The 10,931-nt window shown below is 41.3% G+C and overlaps 1 protein-coding gene across 1 annotated transcript in view; it reads right to left on the bottom strand.

The window, feature by feature from the left end:
* The window catches only part of wnt5b (wingless-type MMTV integration site family, member 5b), a 58,477-nt gene extending 47,896 nt beyond the window's left edge, over positions 1–10,581 (bottom strand). Inside the window, exon 1 of the mRNA XM_079453946.1 lies at positions 9,732–10,581. The gene's annotated coding sequence lies outside the window, so the exon portion shown is untranslated. The remainder of the gene's footprint in view (positions 1–9,731) is intronic.
* Positions 10,582–10,931: the final 350 nt, after the last annotated feature.

Raw genomic sequence — 10,931 nt, 5'->3', positions numbered from 1 at the left:
AGAGAGACAGAGAGAGACAGAGAGAGTTAGAATTTTGAAAGAAACTTTATTAATAATGAATGAATACACTTTTATCAAAATTGCTCCTCCGAAGTAACACAGGCAACAAGAAACAATATTAAAAATCACAAAGAAAAAATAAATTCACCTTCACATACTGCACACAAAGCACCGTATCAGATCAAAAGGAGAAAGGTCATCCATTGCTTTATAAAAACGCAAATCAATAAGAATTCTTGATTTTATCAAAGTTTGAAAACAGATGTTAACATCATCACTAGACTGAAAAACCCTTCAGGGCACTTACAGTAGTTGAGCTACCACGGGCATCGCCCCTCATATGACAGATCTGTCCATCTATCTATACACCAACTGTCGTTCAATGTTCTCTCTTTCTGTTAATAAAACTCTTTTGACACTTTTTAAGTCCTTTTCTTATATGGTTACTGTGTCTATACCTGTGGAGCATGTGACCAAATCTTATGATCATGCTTAGAACTAAATTATTCGATAAATTTAATAAGAATTGTTTCTATTTTATTTCAAACACCTATGATGCAATGCCTCCTCCGTTTGTGATATTCAGTTCACTATACAAATAGAAATGACATCATCAAATTTGAGTTCTTTGATTTGCTGTGTGATGGATTATATGATGAATTATTCACGACAAAGGAATAAAAGTCTGTTATCAGTGCAAGAAGCTAGTTGACACAGGAGACAGTTCATCTAATGTTATGAAACACATGGTTTTGACTGAACAATAGCCAACACACACACCTGTAACCGCACATCATTCACACAATTGAATGCTATATTATTGCTGCAAGTTGCAACGTTTCACATTGCAGCCTTTAATAACAAGTTCTTCCTTGTCTTGACTTGTTTGCGACACATCCCGTTTTGTATTTCCGCATTACGCAGCGTTTCTTTGTCGCACTTCTGTGTAAATAACCTAAAGCAGTTCTGCTCACAAATAGTCACACACATATATCCACAGCATTATAAATGGTATAGCAGAATAGTTCAACACCAGCCGGCCCTATGGACTTTCTCAATTTTCTTCTTTTTCACCATCTATCTAAACATCCATCTCCTCGCCAGGTAAAAACAACAAGCGCTATAATTACAGCATTGCTGGAATGCAGAACACTACCGAGGGAACTTTAACTCGATGTTGTTCCAGACCAACATGCTCTGACAATCGGCTGCGCACCCACACACACACACAAGCAGACGCACAACACAAGCACCTGTTGCGTCTCCTGTGCCGCTTCAGTTCCGCGTGTTTGCTTAAAGCGTTGTTTCCAGGACTCTGCCTGCTCTAAATGGGTTTTTAAAAAAGCCTCAGTGGACGTTGAGGCAAATAAATTGAGGACCACACCGGCAGTCCAGCGAGTCCCATTCATAGAGGCCGTGTTTGGGTTGGCTGGCTGAAAGAGGCGTGATTTACAATGGATCAACACAGCCGGCCGGCCCGGGACGAGCAGAGCGGCCCCCGCTGTGTCATTCGGGGTCAGATGGTAAAGATGCGCTTCAACACCCGGCTCGCTGTCCCGGGTGTTGCCGGCGGTTGTTTGTTTTGCTCCGCAGACTCTCGATATCACGGGTTTCGGAGAGGTTCATGGTCCGCTGAGCAGCATCTTTGATCTGCTTGGCTCTCTGACAAACATTCCCTGCCCCGTTAATCCTCATTAATGGCAGGGTTAGATTCCATCTTTTCATCATGCAACTCGGAGAGAGAGGAATGGGTGCTGGGAGAGAGGTGGTAAAAATAAGAGAGGAGGAGAGATGCAAGTGTTGATGCAAAACATTACAATTGCTCCCAAATGCTACACATGCCGGGTTCTGGATTAATGGGACCCCCGTCTGTCCAGCATAGAATAGCAATGTATATAAAAATTAAGGACAAACAGCAGTGTCGACATACTCGAGTTGTGTTTTCACTATTTTGTCTCAACTTTTCCTCTATGAAAGAAAGAGATTGTAAAAGCATACGATAAACCTCACGTCAGTCAGCAGGTTACCGACAAGCAAAAAGGAACTGACAGGCACATTTGGGGTTTATTCCACAAAAGCTTCACTTGGGAACTGTGTGTGAATCTGGCTGCGAGCGTGTGAGGGGACTCTAATAAAAGCCATAATGTTGCGGCAGCCGAGTGGGAAGCCTCAGTCTTAAACGGAACCCCCGCTAAACGCCGAACAAAAGACCTGCTGCTGTTCAAAGTCCCTCCGAACATCCTGCTTCCTCCTCAGAGCCCACCACGACTCGGACACACGCAGGTCTCTTTTCCCATTATGTAGTCCATTCAGTGTCTGGTCTCTGAAGATCGGCACACAAAACCGCAGGTTCCTCTAATGCACGTGTTGTCTGAGAAACCTTTTATCCAGTCTTTATTTACACTCGGATTACCCACATTGAAGAACAGAATGGGCTTTTTCGGGTGTGCCAATATTACGTCACGTTTAAACATGCGCACTGTCATTATCAAGCCATAGACGTCATTATCAGTGTCTGTACTTTGAATTTCAGCATTCAAATCCACAGGATCTTCTTTTTTGCACGTGTTGTCTGAGAAGCGTTTGTTTCAACAGTTATTTACACTCGGATTAGCCATATTGAAGAACAGAAAGGGCTTTTTCGGGTGAGCCAACATTACGTCACGTTTAAACAAGCGGACTGTCATAGAAAGCCATGGATAAAAGGTAAAATTAAAAAGGTAGCAATATTCGGGAACTAACCTGTCGCGACAAGCGTTTACGGTTAAAACAGTACGTCTCCTGAACGTGACTAAAAAAATCATGAAGCCATTTGCTAAATTTCATAAATCACATAAATGAGAAACTATATTTACAAAGTGTTCATTTGAAAAAACTGATTTATCTGAATCCAAAAAATCATGTTTTTATTATGTTATCATGTTTTTTGTGTTATATTGTATTAGTTAGCTATACATATATTTTTCATTATTACTTAAAACAACCCAACTGTAGTTGCAAAAACATTTGACAAAAACTAAAAGTTTTTTAAAAACAGAAGAACTGTAAAAATATTGCTGAATATGCTGAAAAAGGTCTATGGAAGCCTTTGCAAAAGTGTATAATTTGGCAAGCAAAATGTCAAACTACTGACAAAGGCAACACAACCGACTTCAATAAACCATATTATATATATATATATTCAATTGAACTATCAACAAGACATTTAAATGCATTCAAATATCTATTTCCAATTCAATTTTATTTATATAGCGCTTTTCACAATTTGCATTCTTCCAAAACAGCTTAACACGGGAAAATAGAAACAGAAAAACGGTAAAACATGGTGATTTATATAACAAGTTCAATTATTCTAGTAAACAATATCTAATAAATGCAGTCTCCCTGTCGTTTATTTAGCATATTTTGCATTAAGTAAATGCTCATCTGGAGCCATAACACATGCATTGTGTTTCGGTGTTACCAGGTCAGAGCGGCAGATTACTCGCCAATTGCCCTCAAAAATCTTGTTTAAGAGAAACCCTCTTTTAACCCAAACACCCCATTTCCCTCACTCTCGCCGTCAGCTCTCTTCCCAGGGCTCCCCAGATCCGCACCCTATCGCACCGTTAAATGACTCCATTGAAGTCCTGTTTGCTCAAGTGGGCCCGGCCAATTATCTCCCAGATTTCAGAGCTTTTAATTGCACCAATTAAAGGCGCTGTGAGGACCGGGGCAGCGGGGTCACTTTCTCGTCTAGCGAGTGTGTGAAGCTAAACTGTGGGGAAATTGTGTTGCAATTTCTGCGAGAACAAGAAAACATGTGAGGGGAGAAAATGAGAGTGTTTCAGAGAAAGCGCGGCCATATGTGAGTGTGTGTGTGTGTTTGTAGGCTCAAGCAGGATTTACGCAGCTATTATAGCAGTCTATTACCGGCGTTCTGCTAGTGGCCTAATGGGCTACAAATGCATACGATAAACAGCATTATTATTATAAACAGTACATACACGTCTGAAGGGTATTCACCGAAACAAAAGTTTATGATGAAACATTGCAACTGCCTGCAGGTCAAGTCTGGTGTTGCAGAAATGCTCATATAGTGCAAGAAGAGCCAACCTGCGGTCTTTTGCTTTAGATATACAAACCCAACATGCATATTAAAGAGAACAATATGTGCATTCCACATAAATGTATTCCCATTTTACGTATAAATGAATACCAGTTAAAGGAATAGTTCACCCAAAAATGAACAATAGTACCCATAGACTTTTATTGTATGAACACTAAACCAATGCAAGTGAATGAGTACCACCATTGTTCGGTTACCAACCTTTTTTGAAAATATCTGCTTTTGTCTTCTACATGTTTGAGATCACAAGATGACAGAATTTTCATTTATGGGTGAAGCATGAATTAAAAATGGACAATATCAATATAAAATGTTAAAATGAGTTATTCTTTTTATTATGTATTCACACCAATAACTCCTTGTTTTAATTTGACACTAAACCACAATAAAAAAAGGGTGAGTGTTATTTAGTGCCTTACACAATGAAGTGTTGCAACAGACCAGCTTTAATAAAATAAAGCTCGCAGGCGAAACTGTGCCCCGCAGATCTTATGAGCATACCTATAGAATGGAATTGTTTCTGTCTGTGGGCTAGAACACCAAACACAAAACTAGTGTAGACAAGAATCGTGTTTTCATGATCGATAATTGCCTATCCCCGCTAAGTGTGGTGTTGATATATATGTGAACACACACGCACTCGCATGCTTAAGACTCTGCTAACATAAGTTTGGCTCCATGTTCGTTTAGGGCTTAAAACCAGCTGAACGATGGACATCATCTATTCCTCCAGCCTTCAACAGCTCTCAGAAACCCTGCTGAGCTTCAAACCCGTCCTGCTGCCCGGGCCACGCTCACACGACTTCCCATCGAGACACCCTGTTTTGCACATCATTATCGAACAGCGAGGGGGAGAGATTCACATACATTACACGTCTTTTATCAAGCACGAGGCTTTAAGTCTTAAACAGGACTTCACAGCCACACACACATATATCCGTAATAACAGACTATATCTTCCAAATCTATCCCCTCTCCTGAAAAGCCCTCTAAATCTTATACACATAAGCACCGAGCCTGTGGCACAACTGATTAATGTAGGGGAATAACGCTTAATTCTGCTAAAGAGCCGATGGGGAATCTTCTCCTCACACCCAGAGGTGAACACAAACACACACTCGCAAATTAACAGCTGGCGAGAGAAGTCACATACAGCTGTGTTTACACTGGGTCGACGCCATACTGCACTGACAATACATCACGGGGCCGAGTGACAGAATGTATGTGTTATTCTACCGGAACGTTCACCGCCACTGTTTTTACGGGAGCACACTTTCACTATTCGTGAAATGTGGGCATGAAGCTGTACGGCTGAAAATCTCATGTGAACGCCAGACGTAAACGCTCTGCCACCACTCGGCAACTTGCGTTGGTGTAAAAGTAATCCTTAATAAAGACTGAAATTGAAAGTCAGGTAGGTGCTAATGTCCAATACTGGCGCCGCCCTAGTGGCAAAACTCAAAGTGGAAAATCACATTTTTAATGGTGCTGTGTGAGCGAATTGAGAGAAAGCGTCACTGCGCATTTGTGCTTTTGTGGCGCATTTGTGCTTTTGTGGCACAAATTTAATTTCCGGTATAAATCCGCAAATAATCCTTGAAGATTATTTCTCGAAATAAGCAAAACAGATAACAAGTTAATTACTTAGCTAACAAGTTAAAAGTATGTCTTGCCAGTATTATTTGGGGTTACATGACCCAATAGCTTTATAAAATGTATATAAATACAATAAAATGTAATCAAGCTATAAACTACCACTAGCCAGACCGATCCACAAAATCAGACAGGAAGTTAACCCAGGGTCAGACGTCACGTCCGATGAACCATCTATTACAGTCTGTGTTAAGTTAACGGTTATGTTTTGAAGCTAAATGACTTTCAAATGAAAGGAAATAAAGGAAAAAGGACAGCATTGCATCAGACAGCTGTTCCTCACCACTTAATGGACCGCGCTTCACATCCACACATCTGTTTGCTGTCTAATTTTAGCATTCCTCATGATTTGTTTGAGATGCGCCCGACGCATTTGCCGATCGCCGTCTTTGCGTGTGGACAGGACGCCAATATGCAAGTGTGCGTGTGACTGACAGACGCTGACGCATGTCAAAATGCACAGCCCAGGTGATGAACCTACAGACACTCCTGTTGTCACTCAGATACGCCGTCGATACGCTGTGCCCTTCAATGAGAGAATGGCAGGAGGCCAGACATTTCACAACACTTCACATGCTGGACCTTTAATCAATGAACGCAGCCTCCCAATCTGACGGCTGTGTTGAAATAGTGGCCTATTTTAGAGAGCGCACACCAGGTGTTGGAGCTTCTTTTGAGAATCCAAACAAGTCACGCCGTCCCTCTGATTACTAGCTAGAAAGCATCTGCAGTCTGGCGCTCCAGTGCTTAGAAAATAAGAGCGATGAGTAAGCAAAATTTCTTTGTGATTTTTAAATCATTTCCTAGCAGGTGCATTAACTTCTGTACGTATTGTTATAATACTGAGAGAGCAAATGATTCACTTACATTTGTATGTGACGTCTGACTCTGACAATGATTCATCACTTTGTAGACTCCATCACTAGGTGCACAGCAAATATATGCATGTGCACAAAACAAACAAACAATATTTAAATTCAATAAAAATAAAATAAATTGCAATTGATCTAAACAGTTCTCATTGATTTCCACTCTAAGTCATTTTCTGTCAGTGTTTTGTTGAGTCAAAAATGATTTTTGTTGCAATAGTTCACCCAAAAATATACAATTCTTGCATCATTTATTGTTCCTCGTGTTTTCACACCTGTATGACTCTTTTTTCTACAGAACGCAAAAGACGACATTTTGAAGAATGATGGAAACCACACAACATTGGCCCCCATCGATTTGAGACAAAAATGAGACATTTCTCAAAATAATTTATTTTGTGTTTCCCAGAAGAAATAGCCATTTACATGTTTTAAAACGAAGGTGAATAAATGATGTCAGAATCATTTAAGCCATTCTTTAAAAATAGCACAAAAATAAATGCAAAAATCTGACTCGTAAACACCAAAAGAAATAGCTGTCTGGGTCAGGTCAGGCAATAGGCACCACTACACCCCTATCAGTCACCGAAAGACAAAGCACGTTCAAGCAGAGCCCAAAAGCCAACAAAGGACTTTAAGGCCTTGTCAGAAAGAGAGAGAAAGTGGCATGTGCGTCATAGTGATCAGAAAAAACTAAGAACAACCACACAGCAAAAACAGAGACAGGATCGTTTTTGATTCCTATATTTGATGGTGTTGTGGGAACCCCATTGCATTGTGAGGGAAATGTGAAAGGATATATTCATATTTGCGTGTATGACAAAGAGAGAAGCGAAGTGTGTGTGGTGTGGATGATGGGAGATGTGTATGTGTGTGTGTGTAAGTGAAGCGCGTGCTCGGGCAAGAGAGGCAGGTTGGCTTGTGCAGGTGGGCTGTTGACGGTTTTATCTCTCCGAATCAGCTTTTGAGAGTTTTCCCAGAGCCTTGGCCACAAAAACACGACTGGTGTCTGCAGCTTCTCATTCCAACCCAGAACTGAAACATTTCATTAAATGAATCAACGTCTTAATCAACTGCCCCCGTCACATTCCAGATAGCGGAGAAAAATAGACAGAGACGTATTAAAGAGAGACGCGAGAAGGGAAAACCCTGGTTTGAGGCATGAACGGGGCTGAAAACATCTGAAAGCTCAACAGCCAGTTCTTGATCCGTGATCTGACCCTGTTCCCTTCGAGAAAAAAAGAGGGCTTTTGGCGTGATCAAAGGTAACGGCGGTAAACATAGCCATTCTCTTTCTAAACAAATTAACAATGGACAAAATCCCCCAACAAACGCTTCCTCTAGGATATTTACAGCCCCATGCAAAGCTCATCTTCAAGTGAGCCTACAAAAGCTCAATAGCGTCACGTGACCGCAGAACAAATGGAAACGATCAAATTCGTACGCGGATGCAACATGGAGGCCCGTCTGCAGAAAGACGAGCCGAAGATCAGCTCTGCTCTCGGAATACCCGGATCGCACTATTTAAAAGGTTGTCATCAGGAAGACAACTGAACGCCGGGGTTAGCCAATGAAAGCACAGGTTTCCGTGGACCCTCTTAACCTCAGATGAAAACTCAATAGGCCTGAAAGCAGGAGTTAGCAAGAAAGAAGACATTGTGTCACGCATATACGTGCACACGACTGTACATTACATCTCACGGACAGACTACTTTGAGAATGACCAGAGGAGCGGAGAGATTTACTTTATACTCACACTTAACACAACCGCCATATCAATTAAACCTGAACGTATACAGTCGCTTGAAACCAGAAAAGGTCACGTGAAACACAAACAGATGCATAATATCCTAACTTAGCATACACAGCCACTGGGAGACAGAAATAGTCAAGTTAACCTCAAAACATGAACAGGCGACACATGAAATAAAACCCTCAGCCAGCGTTTATACACACAACAGAAGATATTGCTTCCCACTGTCTGTTCCACAGTTGATAAAAGCTCTTCGGCATCTAAATCTTCACGTGTTTGGTTAAACGACACCTGTTTATATTTTTGTGGTTAGAAACTATTTTGGCAGAGTCATGGGCAGACAAGAATTTCATGTCTTATCGTTCCGGAGGCACGGAAAAGGTAGCTTTACATTACACAAACAAAAATCCAAACGGTGCCGAGAAGCAATAAAACAAGAAATATAATAATCAAACAAAACGGAGGTACACGTGAATGCATGAGAGAGCACTCAAAGCACTCCATTAAAAAACTGAGAAATGCAGAGATACTTTGGCAAATATTATGAGAAGTGTTTCATTTGAATCAAGTTTAATTACATCAACATTAAACAAAGTAGAAGCATTTAACAAGTTAGCAGTGCAGGCCGCATTTGCACATAAAAGTAACGGAAAATAATCTTTTGAGATGAAGAGACACATGCAGCGCAACTTTCTGGAGATGTTGACCTATATCCAAACTTTCACAGAAGAGAAATACGTTGGACGAAATCTCAGAGAAACCTATAGGCTACGTGCTGCCCTAAAGAAGACGTGGAAAAAGAAATATATAGGAGGCGCGTTTTAATGCGCGAAACATATTTTCAAACTCCAGACGTCTTTACACTTTAAAAAGGCGCACTAAACTCACAAACTGTCAATCATATTTTAGCCCTGACCAATTACAAGAGCACGAATAAAATACATTAAATTAACATTAAACTAAATTCAGAAGATGTGTCCCACATCTCTCGGCGCTGAGACTAAAGGCCGGCAAGTGTTTTTAAATAGTTTTAGTATCTCGAAGTAACCTTGACTATTCGAAAACTAATTGAACTTTTAGCCTTACAAAACTACGATTAACTGGATATACATGTTGTACATATGAAAGCCTGAATGTTACGCATTCAAGAATATGCATTCAATAAGCATAATGTGGAAAAAAGTTTTACTCTCTAGGAAGTCTGCACGTTTCACGGTAAAGAACAAAGTTTTCATGCGCGTTGTGAAGGTATATGTGGTGACATTGACCAGAGCGCAAAAGCGCAAGGCTTCATTCACAAACGTGCTTTCCAAACGTTTAGATATGATAGAAAAACTGAACTTCTTACTTGTTTGCCGATCTCACGCGATCTATCCGTTCGGCGCACGTCTCCAAAGTTCCTCTAAAGTCCCACAACTGGAGTCCTGAGACTTGAACCTGGTGTTCTGCTCTACGGGATGTTCTTTGACTCTTTTGAACCTCACACAAAGTAGGAGTTACTTCAGAAGATAAGCACCAATTCCACCTCCGATAGATTCAGCTCGGCACCTGAGTTTTCCGTGTTTTTCTGTCTTTCGTGCGCTTGAGAACTAAAGAGCGAACTCCTCAAACAGTCCGGCGCTGCCCATTCTAAAAACAGTTCGGCGAAAAGCACTCGATTTAAACGCTAAAATGGTCGAAGATGCGTCTCGATGCAACAGGTGTCAATTAAACGTTTGATCGTTTGACAAGGGCGCAAACTCAAGGCACGCGTCCCGCTCGCAGTGCGCAACAGGGGACAGAGTGACCGAAGCCTTTCCTTCTTATTAGAGAAATTAGTCGTAGACAAAGGAGCCTGGAGTCAGTTCATCTAATGCATCTGATGCACTTATCTCCGTCCTGCAACACAACAGAACTTCACAAAAACTTTTCTTTAATCCGTCCTCCAGCATTTAATCCTCTCCTGCCGTTCGCGGAGGAAATTTGGAAACCTTTTCAAACCCAGACTCTCCCCCCTCTTTTCTTCCCAGAGGCAAAAGGTGTCACTGCTCTGTTTTTAAACTAAAGCCCCGGTGCTTAAAGAAAGCACTATAAAAGCAGACGACGATGAAACTCTGTTTCAGTCCGCAGTCGGGGGGGTGAGAGACCGAATGAGTTTTGACTAGTTTGTGCGTTGCCTACTCGTGGGCCTGCCCATCTCTCCAGATCCGAAACAGGGGAGGGAAAGAAAGCAGAATGCTCAACGAGCCAGGCGGGCACGCGCATTCCCATTCGACGAACACTTGGACTAGTGTCCCGTCGCAAGAGCAAAACCACCGCTCCTATTAGTCAGCCAATAAACTTGTAGTAATTAGCTATTATAAGATTGATGTATTTTATGTGACAGGCCTGGTCATGCTTTCGAAATCGAATCAAAACAATACAATACGTTGTTAAAGAAAACACCGCGGGGAGAAAATTGCTAGAAATATATGGAAATGAATTTCAATATTTGAAGAGTTCAAAATGAGATTTTGGGATTGTGCGTTCCAATTAAGATCAATAAAAATGCAGTCGGTCTGTTTGTCCC

The sequence above is a fragment of the Barbatula barbatula genome, assembly GCF_947034865.1.
Source record: "Barbatula barbatula genome assembly, chromosome: 4".
Classification (NCBI taxonomy): domain Eukaryota; kingdom Metazoa; phylum Chordata; class Actinopteri; order Cypriniformes; family Nemacheilidae; genus Barbatula; species Barbatula barbatula.
Note: the sequence above shows the minus strand (reverse complement) of the source record. Positions and strands in the feature narration are given on the sequence as shown.